Source organism: Mytilus californianus, unplaced genomic scaffold (genome assembly GCF_021869535.1).
Source record: "Mytilus californianus isolate M0D057914Y unplaced genomic scaffold, xbMytCali1.0.p SCAF_12, whole genome shotgun sequence".
Classification (NCBI taxonomy): Eukaryota; Metazoa; Mollusca; class Bivalvia; order Mytilida; family Mytilidae; genus Mytilus; species Mytilus californianus.
The window spans coordinates 60,540,932-60,555,544 of record NW_026262604.1 but is presented as its reverse complement, the minus strand read 5'-3'; positions in this window follow the sequence as shown (position 1 = coordinate 60,555,544).

Here is a 14,613-nt window from a genome sequence, read left to right as displayed (position 1 = left end):
AAGATTTGTCTCTCAAGAAGGATTAGAATATTTAATGATGGATCTAATACTTATCTTCACCCTGGAACCGGATCTTATTCTGCTATTGATATCACTATTTGCGATCCTTCTTTTCTTCTGGATTATTCATGGCATGTTCATGATGATCTAAGTGGAAGTGATCACTTTCCAATAGTACTTGCTTAATAGAGAGTTCCAGGTTGAAAACTGGACAAGGCGGACTGGCCCTTGTTTGAGAATCTCTGTCAAGCGGAACCTGAGTCAAAGATGTTTGAGACTGTACACGATCCAATTTTAAATTTTAACTCAGTTTGAAGACCTCCTCAAATCCGAAACATTCCAGCAAACCATAATTTAAAGACGCTTGTGATCAAGCCATAGATGACCGTACAAAATCTGAAAGACGGTTCAATCAACATCCTACGACGGAAAATTTAAGTGATTTCCGTATTTTTTGCACTAAGGCACGGCGGACTTATAGGCAAGCACGACGAACGTCTTGGAAAATATTTGTCTCGGGGATAACATCTCGCACTCCGATGACAAAAGTATGATCGATGATACAAGAAGTCTATTCTATGATTCAAGATATAAAAGATGCAAAATTTATCATGCCCTCCCACAGCAAACAGTAGCTGGTTATCGTTTTTTACTGGCCATACATTTTGTTTCAAGAAATTATATCATAGGCAAACACACTTTTGCACAACTCACAAGGATTGGCATCACATCTTTTATGATACAAACTTTAACATTAACCGGCCATGTGATAAGTAGTGAACGGTCCCTAAGGTAAACGATGAAGACTTTATTTGGGTCAATTGGTGACATTAGATTTATTGTTGGTTACTTGACTTTCAATGGCAAATATTTGTTGCAAGTTTAGGATGATAAAAAATTAACAGAACACACAAGAGATAATTCTTGAAAAAGAGACCGTCAGTGAAGAAGATTTTGGACATATGGACGACCACTGGAAAATCAGGTTCTATTGGATAGGGAAGGCAGTTTTGTCTTGCTACAGGCCACCTAAAGACCCCACACAAAAAGAGTTGTTGCAAACGTTTTAATGTGCACGAGGCATCGGATTTAATGTCCCTATTGTGACCGAAATTTCATGCATGGTTTAACATCCCGTTTGCCCTGAATTCTTTACATAATTGCGTCACAAAATTCCAACATAAAAAAAACATGGACATACCGTTTTTACTAGACCAGATGCGAATTTCGACACCTGATTAATGTTTTATTGCACGAGGCCAAAATAATTGAAAATCTGAAAAGTGCACTACAGAATACTAGTAAATAAGTTGAAGACCAAAAAAAAAACAACCTTTATTTCGATAGACCCAGGCAGTTGTAAGATGATAATACAAAAAGGTTTTACTTACACAAATGGCTTACTTATGATAAAACAACAAACGCTGTATACGCTGTAAACATACTTTTATTATAAATTTGACAGTGGGCAGATACGTCTTATATATAGAATTTTGAACAAGCTCTGTTGTTAAGACCTCGTATTTGTGATTTTTAAAAAAATGAGGACCACCAATTAATATTCTTAACAATAGTCTTAAAATCTTCTGCAGTCGTGGACTTACGGGTTGCCTCATGTCCAGTGGCAAATATCTCATGCCATGTTTAGGACGAGAACAAATCAACAATAAATGCAATAAGCAGGTCCTGTTATAAGGACCGTCCGGGTTGGATGTTCGGAAATTTGACTGCCACTAGAATATGAGGGTTGTTAATTTCTGTGCCATTTGTATTTCAAATGTGACGTCACTTTGTGCGTTGAGGCTTTGGTTAACTCGGCTGTGTTTTTTTATGTGTTGGATTAAGTTGTTTTATGTAATGTATCCGTTTTTATTCTGTAGTTAGTCCCCACTTCGGTTTTATCATGTATATCTATTATATAGTCATTTTATAAAATTTACTGTTTGCAAAATTATAAATTATTCTAATTAATAAGGATGTTCTTGTCCCTGGCAGAAAACCCTGGCCGTGTTAGGCGCAACTTTTTGGAAGTTTTGGTCCTCGGTGCTCTTCAGCTTTGTACTTGTTTTGGCTTTCAAACTTTTTTTATCTGAGCGTCACTGGCTGGTCTTGTGTGGACGAGCCGCACGTCTGGCGTATTGAATATTTAACCTAGTACCTTTTGTTAGCTATTATTCGTGTGTTTCTTTGTCCTATATGTTCTCCCATTTATTTGTATTGTGGTCCTGTCATGTGATGTTGTCGTTTTGGTGTTGTGTTTGACGTTGCCATAAAAGCGGGAGGTTTGGCATGCCACAAAACCAGGTTCAACCCACCATTTTCTTCTTAAAATGTCCTGTACCAAGTCAGAAAAATGGCCATTGTTATATAATAGTTCGTTTCTGTGTGTGTTACATTTTAATGTTGTGTTTTTGTTGTGTCGTAGTTCTCCTCTTATATTTGATGCGCTTCCCTCAGTGTTAGTTTGTAACCCGGATTTGTTTTTATCTCTATCGATTTATGAGTTTCGAACAGCGGTATACTACTGTTGCCTTTATATATATATATATGTATATATATAGAAGTCTATAAAAAGGACCAACCAGCAAATTTACTATGTACCGGATCGTCTAGAATAGACGATACTGTGCAGATAAGGAAAAAATTACATAAGTCTAGAGATTTGCACAACGATGCTAATATAAGATGGTATACCATCTTATATTAGTATCGTTGTGCAAATCTCTAGACTTATATGTCTAAATTGAAAACAACGTTCAAACCTATGATTGCGTTGGATAAAAACCGCAATTTTTAAACATGTGCATGCAAAACAAATTTCTTATTAGAGGGGTCTAAAAAGCACAAACAACATTTTTCCAAATGACCAAAAAAGTAAAAAGTATATTTTAACAAAACGCATTTGACTAGCAGGTAGAACAACTGATGTTCTTAATCCCTGCTGACTGCCATTGGCGATTGACAAATAAACGGATCACAAGATGTAAAAAATGGATCTTATTATTAATTTATTACCAAACAGAAAACAATAAACTTGTGGAAAAGATAGTATATCGCAAACATGAGGTGCAAACATTTGTACACCATATCCGGATTTCGATAATTAATGTCTCTTCAGTGATGTTAGGATTCGAAACGTTTTTTGGAAGGTCATATAATTTACCTCAATTTAGGATAGACTCTTAAATTTTGAAAAAGTCGAAATAGGATGAACGGATCATATAAACCCGAAGGCAAATATAATACAAGCCCAAACGAAAAAATATAAACAAGTCTAAATTGAAAACAATGTTCAAACCTATGATTGCGTTGGATAAAAACCGCAATTTTTATACGTGTGCATGCAAAACAAATTTCTTGTTAGAGGGGTCTAAATACAGCACAAACGACATTTTTCCAAAAAGACCAAACATTAATATAAATATAAAGTTAATACATAAATAACACGGAAAGTACTGGGCCAACTACATGTTATTTTTAACCTAGTCATCGTTTTTATTTAGATAAATTTTCGTCCTTAACGTATGCATGACATACTTACCAATAACTGCCATCAGTTATGATTGATTGTGTGGTGTTTGCTTTACTCTGCATAAGCACAAAACGGCTATAAAACGGCGCGAGGGAATTCGATTTGTTTGAATAAAATGTAGTTTAAAACAAGAATGTGTCCATAGTACACGGATGCCCCACTCGCACTATCATTTTCTATGTTCAGTGGACCGTGAAATTGGGGTAAAAACTTATTTAAAAATGAGAAAGATCATTTCATAGGGAACATGTGTACTAAGTTTCAAGTTGATTGGACTTCAACCTCATCAAAAACTACCTTGATGAAAAACTTTAACCTGAAGAGGGACAACGGACGGACAAACGAACGGATGCACTGACCGAAAAACAAAATGCCAATAAGTGGGGCATAAAAATCTAATTCTACATTTAAGATTACGTGATCAAAGAAAAATCATTATAACTGTTACCTAATATTTGAATATTACAATATATTTCAATTTGTTTTAAAAGCGAAAAAAGAAAAAGAAAAAAAGATTTATCAGCCGAAAAATAAAATACATTGTCCATATAATTACATTAAAATGCTTCCCCTGAATATTCGGAAAGTTAATATATTAAATAAAAACATATTAAATTTTATACATATATTTGCAATCGCAAGGTAAACATTAATGTCTGATCTTCTTTTTCTGATTTTTGTTTTTAGAAATATGAAAGTATTCTTAAAAAAAATACAATATTGTCTCTTCGTTTATAGGTTATTCTCTTTTTTACCTACTATCGAAATGTTTTGTATCTGCAATATTTTAAGATTTGTGTTAATATTTCATTTTTTACTAGACCAAGAAGGATGAACTTGACTCTATAGTGCAAGATTTAACAACTTGTTAGATTTACTTTAATGCACTGATTTGTTTGTTTTTATAGTGATTAAGATTATAACCCAATGTTGACTGCTGTACCCCTTTTTTTGACATTTTTACCTATAATGTCTGTTTGTTTTGTTCACGCATCGTTGCCATTATAATGGAATTCGATGCGACTGTCATACAAGTGAAAGGTTTAGATATCTATAAAACCAGGTTCAATCCACCATTTTCTACATAAGAAAATGCATGAACCAAGTCAGGAATATGACAGTTGTTAGCCATTTGTTAGATGTGTTTGAGCTTTTGATTTTGCCATTTGATTAGGGACTTTCCGTTTTGAATTTTCTTCGGAGTTCAGTATTTTTGTGATTTTACTTTTTAATTCCTCCATTTCTTCATTTTCAAATAAAAAGCGATAAACAAGGGGCAAATGAAAGTGCATTTACAGAAAAAGAATTTTGTTAAATAAAACTTCTTAAAGACATAGTATTTAACCCCCCGTAGATCAAAGGTAAAAATATCGATCGTGAAACAATTATTTTTATTCTTCTTTAACGTTTTTGATTAGCGATGGGACGGCGTTATGAATAAGACATCGATTTGATTCTGACATTTAAATCAGTATTTATCTTTCAATTTCTCAAAGGGATTCAAAGCACCTAACAAAAAGGGCATCATTATCAATTAATATAGATTGCAGTTAATTTAAAGTAGTCAGCAAATATTCACATAATGCAGTTGATTAGCTGTATAAACACAAATAGGTTTGTAAATACTTGTATTCAAAAATTGATATTTACAGCTTGACACGTCATGATCTGTATTGGCTTTTTAAAAGCAACAAATATTGACTCATTCAAATATGTATTACGGTTTTCAATGAAACAGTTGTTTCTTCGAATGATACAGAAAAAAACAAATACACAGATGTTCTTATAATTTGTTTTTTTACTGCTGCTTTAAGTGTTTTTGATATGATTTTCAACGACGAACTCAGAAAACGTTACTTTATAACATTTTCAATATGTGTAATTGTTCAACAAATAGAAGCCATAGATTTCAAAGAGGATACTTTTATATTTTTCACAGATTACAAAATTACAACCAATGATTCCAAACTGATAAATGAAGTGAGATCTGCACTAGCATGTAACTCAGTTTGTTTGACCACATCTGACTGTTGTGCTGTATCTTATATCAGTAATACCAGGGAGTGCTATCTGGATACCTCTGGTAGCTGTATTTCACCTAAGGTTCCGTTTGTAGGATCAATGGTCATGATAAGACAAATGTATGGTAGGTATATTTGTAAAGCTATTTACAGATAAATTTATCATAAATAGCAGAATTATATTTGTTTTACGCCAGTCGCACTTTTTATCTATAAAAGACTAATCAGCCATGTCAGTGACGCTCGAACTAAAAAGGTTAAAAAAAACAAAGTACGAATTTGAAGAGCATTGAGGATCCAAAATTCCTTAAAAGATTGCCAAAACCGGAACTTTTTTGGCATATAATTACATAGACTGTACCATTTCTACTGCACCAAATGAGCAAGTAGATAATTAATGTGTCGATTAATATTAAACCATTTGAAAAAACTAAAACCATATTGAAACGGTGAACATGTTGAAGATCTGATCGAACTCAAAAAGAACATACAGAGCAGACAAATCAGTAATGGGAATTAAGAGCTTTACCTGAGGGAGTTGTATTAGAGGTTTCTACCCAGTTGTAATGATAACATAATAGGAACAAATTATACTACATCAGATAAGCATTTCGAAATTTATGGTCTCTTCATGGATGCATCGAGTTAAAATATTGAATAGTTGAAGAATATTACAACGTTAAAAGTTTATCACACCTTAGGTTGTGCTTTCAAATACGAAAAACAAGGTTATCGGTATGGTCATAAATTGGTCCACAACAGAGGCGAAAAATACCAAAGTAATATTTTAACTGATTAGTTGATTGGTTGATTGACTGTTGGTGGCTTAACAATTTATCAACACGAATCCACCAAAAAAAAAAATAACAAACTTGCAGCTCTCATGTGCTGTAGAATAGTTTGCAGATTCTGCTCCGCTTGTTACATCCGTCACGTGAGTACGACTTAGGTGTTATATATTATTAAGTGATGTAAGCAACGTATCAAAAATTAAATGTTTATTTATTATTTTTACCAGATATATTCGTATTATTTTTTTCCATTATACCTTTTATTTTTGAACTCAAATAATATATATATTATTGAAATAAATGATTAATTTATCTTTCTTTCATTGAAATCCAGCTGTCCCTGGCGGAAATGATCCTGTTTTAACAACAGTTGGTGGAGCTGCCACTGGCGGGAATAGTCCAGTTCTAACAACAGACTGCGAAGATGTCGCTGACGGAAATGGGACATTCAAAATAAATCCAGGTACCGGAAGGGATATCAATGTATATTGTGAAGTTGGATCAGATAATCGATACTGGACCGTAAGTTCGAAAGTTTACATCTTATCAAAATTATTGCACTAAATATGCATTTTTTTCCCTGATCTACTTTCATTAAATATATAACTTTATTTGCGAAACAAACAGAAACCAATTTTTGTTATAGTAAATACATAGACAAAATAAACATAAGAAAACTCGTCATTAGTAATATACATGTTAAAAATAATTATTGAACACCTTTCCTCAGTTCTAATGACTCTTTAATAAAAGAAACAAATGCTTTTATGTCATTTGGTGTTAATGGATTTAGTATAAAATCATGAGTTTATCAGTAAAGTCAAGTGAATTAAAATTGACATATTTTTCGATATAATATTTTAAAAAGATTTTTCTTTTATTTTAAATAATTTTACAGTAGCTAAAGTAAAAATTTGAATTCATCATCTAAGATATTACATGTTTTACATTTTCTTTCATTTCTTGGTATTTTTGTATATCGTCCAGGTTCTATTAAAATACAATGATTGCTTATGCTAAATTTGGTAAACATTTTTCTTTTTTCTATGTTTGGGTGAGATAGGTAGTATTCCATTTGGTCATTTATATTAGATTTACGAAATTTATATAGATATATTTTATTATTTTATAGTTAATGCATGTACATGTAATATAACCTTTTAAGCTCACAGGGGCCCGAAGGGCCCCATGTGAGCTTATGCCATCACTTGGCGTCCGTCGTCTGTCGTCGTCGTCGTCGTCTGTCGTAGTAAACTATTTCAAAAATCTTCTCCTCTGACACTACTGGGCCAAATACCTTCAAAATTTAACTGAATGTTCCTTAGGGAAATTTTGATCCATGTACAAACATGGCCGCTATGGCTAAAAATAGAACATAGGGGTCAAATGCAGTTTTTGGCTTATATCTCAAAAACTAAAGCATTTACAGCAAATATGACATGGGGTCAAAATGTTCAATTGGTCAAGATCTGTCAGCCCTGAAATTTTCAGACGAATTGAACAATTTCAGACGAATCAAACAACCTAGTGTTGGGTTGCTGCCACTACATTGGTAGTTTTAAGGCAGTTTTTTGTTATTATCTTGAATATCATAATAGATAGATAAAAACTGTAAACAGCAATAATGCTTAGCAAAGTAAGATCTACAAAAAAGTTAAATGACCAAAATTGTCAATTGACCCCTTAAGGAGTTATTGCCCTTTAAAGACAATTTTACACAATTTAAAAAGTCTTCTCCTCTGAAACTATTTTGCCTTATACTTCTTAACTTAAAATGAATATTCCTTTAGGTTCTTTTAGTATTGCACTCTTTGTTGAACAGAGGCTACTGTTTAACGTAGAACGTTTCTTAAAAAAGTTGTTACAGAGTCAAATACGGGTATTTTTTATGAAACTTTAAGAGACAAAATAATTCCCTGCTCAGCTTTCGCAAAGAACAATTAAATTGTATTTTATAGGAATATATATGAACTGCAATACATTTATATCAATTATTATTTAATTAAGCTTTGTGAATGTGTTTATGATTTCACTTGTTCTTCATAATGCCATGTCATATACGCTTCTCGAGGAAACGTTAATAAAAATATAACTGCACAAAACAACCTTCGGTATTTAGCAAACCTCTATAGACGAAACATTGTTAATATTGTTTTGCTAATGTTCATCAGGCAAAATAAAACATATATTCGAAAAGACATAAAACCAAAGAAATGACTGAATCATATCTTAAACAAAAATAAAATCAAAACAGCAAATTACAAAACTCATGCACTCGAGAGGCGTCTTTCCGGATTTACTTTCATCTGGAAGGCTTAAAGCCGAATATTTGAAAGCCAAGGACTTATAAGGATCGAAAAGGTTTAAGAGCTATAAACCTAAAAAGACATAAAAAAACATAGCTAAATCCATCTTGAGGCAAACTTTGCCTATTGATTAGCCACCGTATTTGACATGAAATTGACACGAATGATTCGGTTTGCTACACTATGTATGTTTGTGAAACTGGAAACGATGTTATATTTTATAATATAATACCACAAATCATTTTGTTCTATATATATCTATTAAATTGAACAAACCAATCATTATTTTTGTTAAATGTTCATAAAACAATTAAGCCTCTTTTGACATTATTGAATTGAAACATAAAATTTGATTGCTAAATAATATTAACTCAAAAACATAATATCCATTTCATTATTCAATGTTATTATTGAAAAATAAAAAAAGAAATGGTAGTTATTTTTCTCGTATTTTTCGTCTGTTTGTAAATATTTCTGGCAAAGGGAAGACAATAGCTAAAATCTGAAAAAAAGTTTTCTGGAAGTCGATAAAAAGTCGAAGAAAGGTAACCAGAGTCTACGAATAATTGTATTCTTATCATTTGTGGACTGATCACTCCTTGGGATTTTTCAATGTCAAGATATGCAATATTTAAATAAATAAAAAATAAATATCTTTTTACAGGTTATCCAAAGGCGTGTGGATGGACAAGCAACCTTTTATCGGGTATGGCAAGCGTACAAAGTGGGTTTTGGCGACTTAGCATATGAGTTTTGGTTAGGTATAATGAAATCATAATGCGACATTTGACATAGATATCTACCTTTTAAAAAATGAACTATGTTCGTATACTAGGAAATGATTGGTCTTTTATTTTTATGTGGAAAATATATTCATTTCAGCACATGACAAAATGCCATTTAATGATAGGTTGTCGTTAGTTGCTGTCTGTAATATTGGTATTCATGACTTAATGTCGTAAACCCAACAACTAATCTCTCGTATGAAGCGAAATATTTTTTATTTTGTCATGTTTGTGTGCATTTTACATAAAATTATATGACCCACGTCAATACCTGTTCGGTTACAGGGCATGGCCAGAACTGACTGAGCTAATATTAGCAGTAACATATTTTCAAGTGTTTATATGAGACTCCTATCTTCATAGGGACTACCATTTTAATTTTGGAGTGCGTAATAAATGGGGGGAGGGGGGGGGTATGGAGTTGCAAAAGAAGATTTTAGGAATGAATAGCTTGGTTTGGGAAGTAGTGAAAAAAAGAAATTACTGTTCAAGACAGGAAGAAAACGAAAGATTCTGCAATATAAGATGTAGGATAGTTAAGAATACAAATGTGTAAAACAGTGAAAATAAATATCCAGAATATCACAGATACTTCCCTTTACTATTATTTGTCTGTTTGTTTTTTTCTTTTTTAGCCATGGTGTTGTCAGTTTATTTTCGATCTATGAGTTTGACTGTCCCTTTTGGTATCTTTCGCCCCTCCCTTACGGACAATTGTGGGTTCGTGTTGTTCAGTGTTTATTTTCTTTAGACTTTATTTTTCACGACGTTGTCAGTCAACTCACGACTCGTGAGTTTGCATTGTTGTAACATCCGCCTTTCTTTTATGATTTTTTTTGAAACTATATACACATCTTCAAAAGTAATAGCGTAATGCTCAGCAAAATAAGGCGAAGAGTTATATGAACCAATGCCCTTGATTATGATTTCTATTTATTCTGTATTTTGCAAGAATCTGTTGAATGATAGCAATAATAATCAAACTACAAGATCTACCAATAATAATCAAAGCCCAAAATTGTAAAAAGCAAGTCTAGAAAAATGATATTGCAACATTCAAGAAAATTACGTGTTTGTATATCCCCCTAGAAAGTAATAATAAAAAACTGTCAATATAAACAAGAATTGATCGTTACCATATGGATCACTGTTAATTAAATTTTTATTATGTTTATTGGATAACATGCTACCTCGTTACCGGAAGCTCTAATATATTTCCGTGTTTCAGGATTCGCTGTAAATTTAAAATCTTTTGTTGAACAAATTGTTTATACGAGTCAGATCGAACTAGGAACCTCGGACAAATTATCCTGGAAGTGCTAAGAGAAGAATTTTAACAATAAAATTCTCAATCAACGAGGTTTTTAGGATAGGCAGTCAAATGCAGTTACATCAGCGGTTAGTGCAAGTTTGCATTGGGCGGCGTCTTAACAGAAAAGGAGTGCATTTAATGTGTCAAAGTCTGTTTATGAAAACCCCAACGAACCATTGATAATTTTCATTGATTCTGACGATGAATCTGACGCTGATGAGGAACCGAAAGAATAACTAGTATTAGTGAAATTGAAGGATACAAGAAGAACAAGATGAAGATGACGAAGAGAAGAAAAAACTATGATCATAGAATAAATAATAATATAAAATAAGTAACGGAATAAATGAAGCTCGAGACGAGATGTGCTACTAAGCGGATGTGGAAAAGCGAATAACACAGAGAGAAAAATTAAAGAGAACAAAAAAACGAGGGAAAATAATTGTAGAAAGCAAGTATAAAGTTAGAAGTACTGGAAAAGGCAAAGATACAGGAAAAGACAAAGATACAAAATGCAGTAACAGACAGTTAAGGTAATGAATTTTCTATTTGATATATTAAACATTTGGGAGAACATGTAATAAGTTCTGATTCGTCTACAATTAGTAATTCAAGCTCTGAATGTAGTGAGTTAGTCAGAGTGATGGTCAAATAGTGACACGAAACATAAAAGTAAGCGCAAGCATGAGAAAAAGAAAGTACGATCAGGGATAAAGGATGGGCCACATGATCAAGTTGAAAAAATGACCTTAAGCATGAGTTAATTAATATATGCACGAAAGCTGTGGAATTTATACGCCTTGCAAGGAGTCAGATTGTGTTTGAGAATTAGAAATTATAAGGAAATGCTAAATAAGTAAGGAAGTGAAAGAGGGTAGATTATAATTTTTTAACATTGCATTGTATTGCAGCCTTGGTAAAGTTGATTGACAAAGATGAGAATTGATCGTCAGATGACACGTCTGTTTTATAAGTTGGCATGTTGTAAAAGAAACTGTTTAATAGGACGTAAAAATTCAATTTCAGACAAATGTTTCCACATATATTCGATAGAAAAGTTTGCTAGTTTTCCCTGTATTAAAGAAATAAAAAAGCAAAATCACAAAAAATACTGAACTCCGAGGAAAATTCAAATACGGAATTCCCAAATCAATGGCAAAATTAAAAGCTCAAACACAACAAACGAATTGATAACAACTGTCAAATTCCTGACTTGGTACAGGCATTTCTTATGTAGAAAATGGTGGATTAAACCGGGTTTATAGCTAGCTAAACCTCTCACTTGTATAACAGTCGCACCAAATAAATGTGACATTACTAAAGATAAACATAATTTAAATATTGCATAGTAGATTTGTAAAGAACCCGTGTGTCACATGTTAAGGGACGACAAAGTTAAACTGAAAAATCCAGAGTGAAACTCTTTTCCTCACATGTCTCGACTATAGTTAGACAGCCGAAAAGTGTTAAAGAATTGAGAGTACATTTTGTAAATAGAAAAATATTGCTGAAATGTGACAAACAGTCAACAGTAATATATTTCATGTTGTAATGGAGATGCTGATATGCGATAGAGAATTTATATATGATGCTGCTAAAAATAACATATATAAGTTTGAAACTAAAGCTGTTCATTTTCCATGGAGTTTCCCGCGATTGATAAACAGAACAGCAAACATTTTATGACGATGGCATTCTTATTCCAGATTCGTCGATTTGTTCTTTTTAATTGCATGTATCACAATGGGTAAATGTATTTTCCTGCCTTTTGCAGTTGACTCGTGATTGGTGATTTATTGTAGATATACAGCTGGATTTGTTTCAAATGAATGTAAAGACGTCTTGCAAGACAGCCTTTTGCAAGACACTTTTAAAAACATTGAAGTTAACGTTCAGCGGAGGAGGTCTTTATAACAATTTTTTACTTAATTCAATTTTTTGAGCATTTCTTTAAATTAAGGCATTCTATTCAAAATTACATGAATGGTGAACGAAGTGAATCTGTTTACTAATTTTTGAGTTTCAAAATTTGATTTGTTATTTATAAAACTTACTTTAAATCTAAAATTGCCTAGGAAAGCTCTTCCTATAATTCCTTTGATTTTAGATTTGTGAAATTACGGCTTTGGCACACGATGGAGGTTATTTTTGTTGATGTTTTTATGATAAGTAGAAATTCTAAGTTCGTACCAAATTCAGAAAACGAATTTATTGAGAATAAGCAACTATGAAAATGTGTTATTTTTCTATACTTTAATTGTTATTTGGAATGGTCTTAGACATAAAAATTTGGCAAAACAAAATGTTTGCCATATTTCTAGTACTCCGGTAATTAGCAGTCTGCCAATTAGAATTTGATACAATTTTTTCCAGCGCAAAAGACAAATCTTGCATTTAATAGAGTAAAAACGGGCGTAAATTACCTTACCGTGTACATATAAAAGTATAAAAACTAGCTTAGTAACTGGATAAAAAACAGTATAAAATTCGTTATCTTACTCTACACAAGGTTTTATAAGAGGAAGGGATGAGGTTTCGTCTGCGTTTGATGAGGAAGCGTCTTAGAAGTTAATTAAACTGAAAGGGAAAAGTAGACAAAATTCTCATTTAAAACGAAATTACAAGTTTCTCAGACGATGTCTATAAATAACTTTTGGTTATTTTATTTTTTTATAATTGTTTCTATGCAGAAACAAGATCATCGGTGATTTTAGTAGTAGTCAGCACCTCGGTGTTTACATGAATATCAATTATATGGTCATTTTTAAAAATTTCCTGTTTATAAAAGTATGAATTTTTCTAAATACTAAGGATTTTCTTATCCCAAGCATAGATTACCTTAGCCGTCTTTGGCACAACTTTTTGGAATTTTGGGTCCTCAATGTTCTTCAACTTTTTACTTGTTTGGCTTAATAACTATTTTGATCTGAGCGTCACTGATGAGTCTAATGTAGACGAAACGCACGTCTGGCGTATCAAATTATAAGTCTGGTACCTTTGATAACTATATAATGTCAGATTATATTGCTAAGTAAGCTGGTGCCTTCTGGTGGACTCCATAGGACGTATTAATTTAACGAATGTGACTTACCGAATTAGACTATTTACCGGATTTGTAATAACATAAGCAACACGACGGGTGCCATATGTGGAGCAGGATCTGCTTACCCTTCCGGAGCACCTGAGATCACCCCCAGTTTTTGGTGGGGTTCGTGTTGCTTAGTCTTTGGTTTTCTATGTTGTGTCATCTGTACTATTATTTGTCTGTTTGTCTTTTTATTTTTGGTCATGGCGTTGTCAGTTTGTTTTCGATCTATGAGTTTGACTGTCCCTCTGGTATCTTTCGTCCCTCTTTTTTAACAAGTACAAAGAGAGTATTTATCAACGGTACAAAAAAGAGGGGCGAAATATACCAGTGGGACTTTCAAACTTATAGATCGAACATAAACTGACAACGCCATGGCTAAAAAAGAAAAAGCCAAACAGACAAATAATAGTACACAAGACACAACATAGAAAACTATAGATAAAGTAACACGAACCCCACAAATGGGGTGATATCAGGTGCTTCGGAAGGGTTAGCAGATCCTGCTCCACATGTGGCACCCGTCGTGTTGCTCATTTTATTACAATTGTTTACTCACTCCTTGCTTTTGTTCAAATTAAATCGACTAACCCAATTTGATTTTTACTGCAAAATGGTTATTTCCTTTTATGGTCAGTGTCTGGTATTCTTCCTCGACCTGTAAATTTTTCAAATATGGAAATAAACATGGTCTTGAGTAGTGAATGTTCGATTTATAAAGTAGAATTTATTCTTTGATATACATATTTTCTTAAATGTGAAAGGTAATAAGTAAAATCAC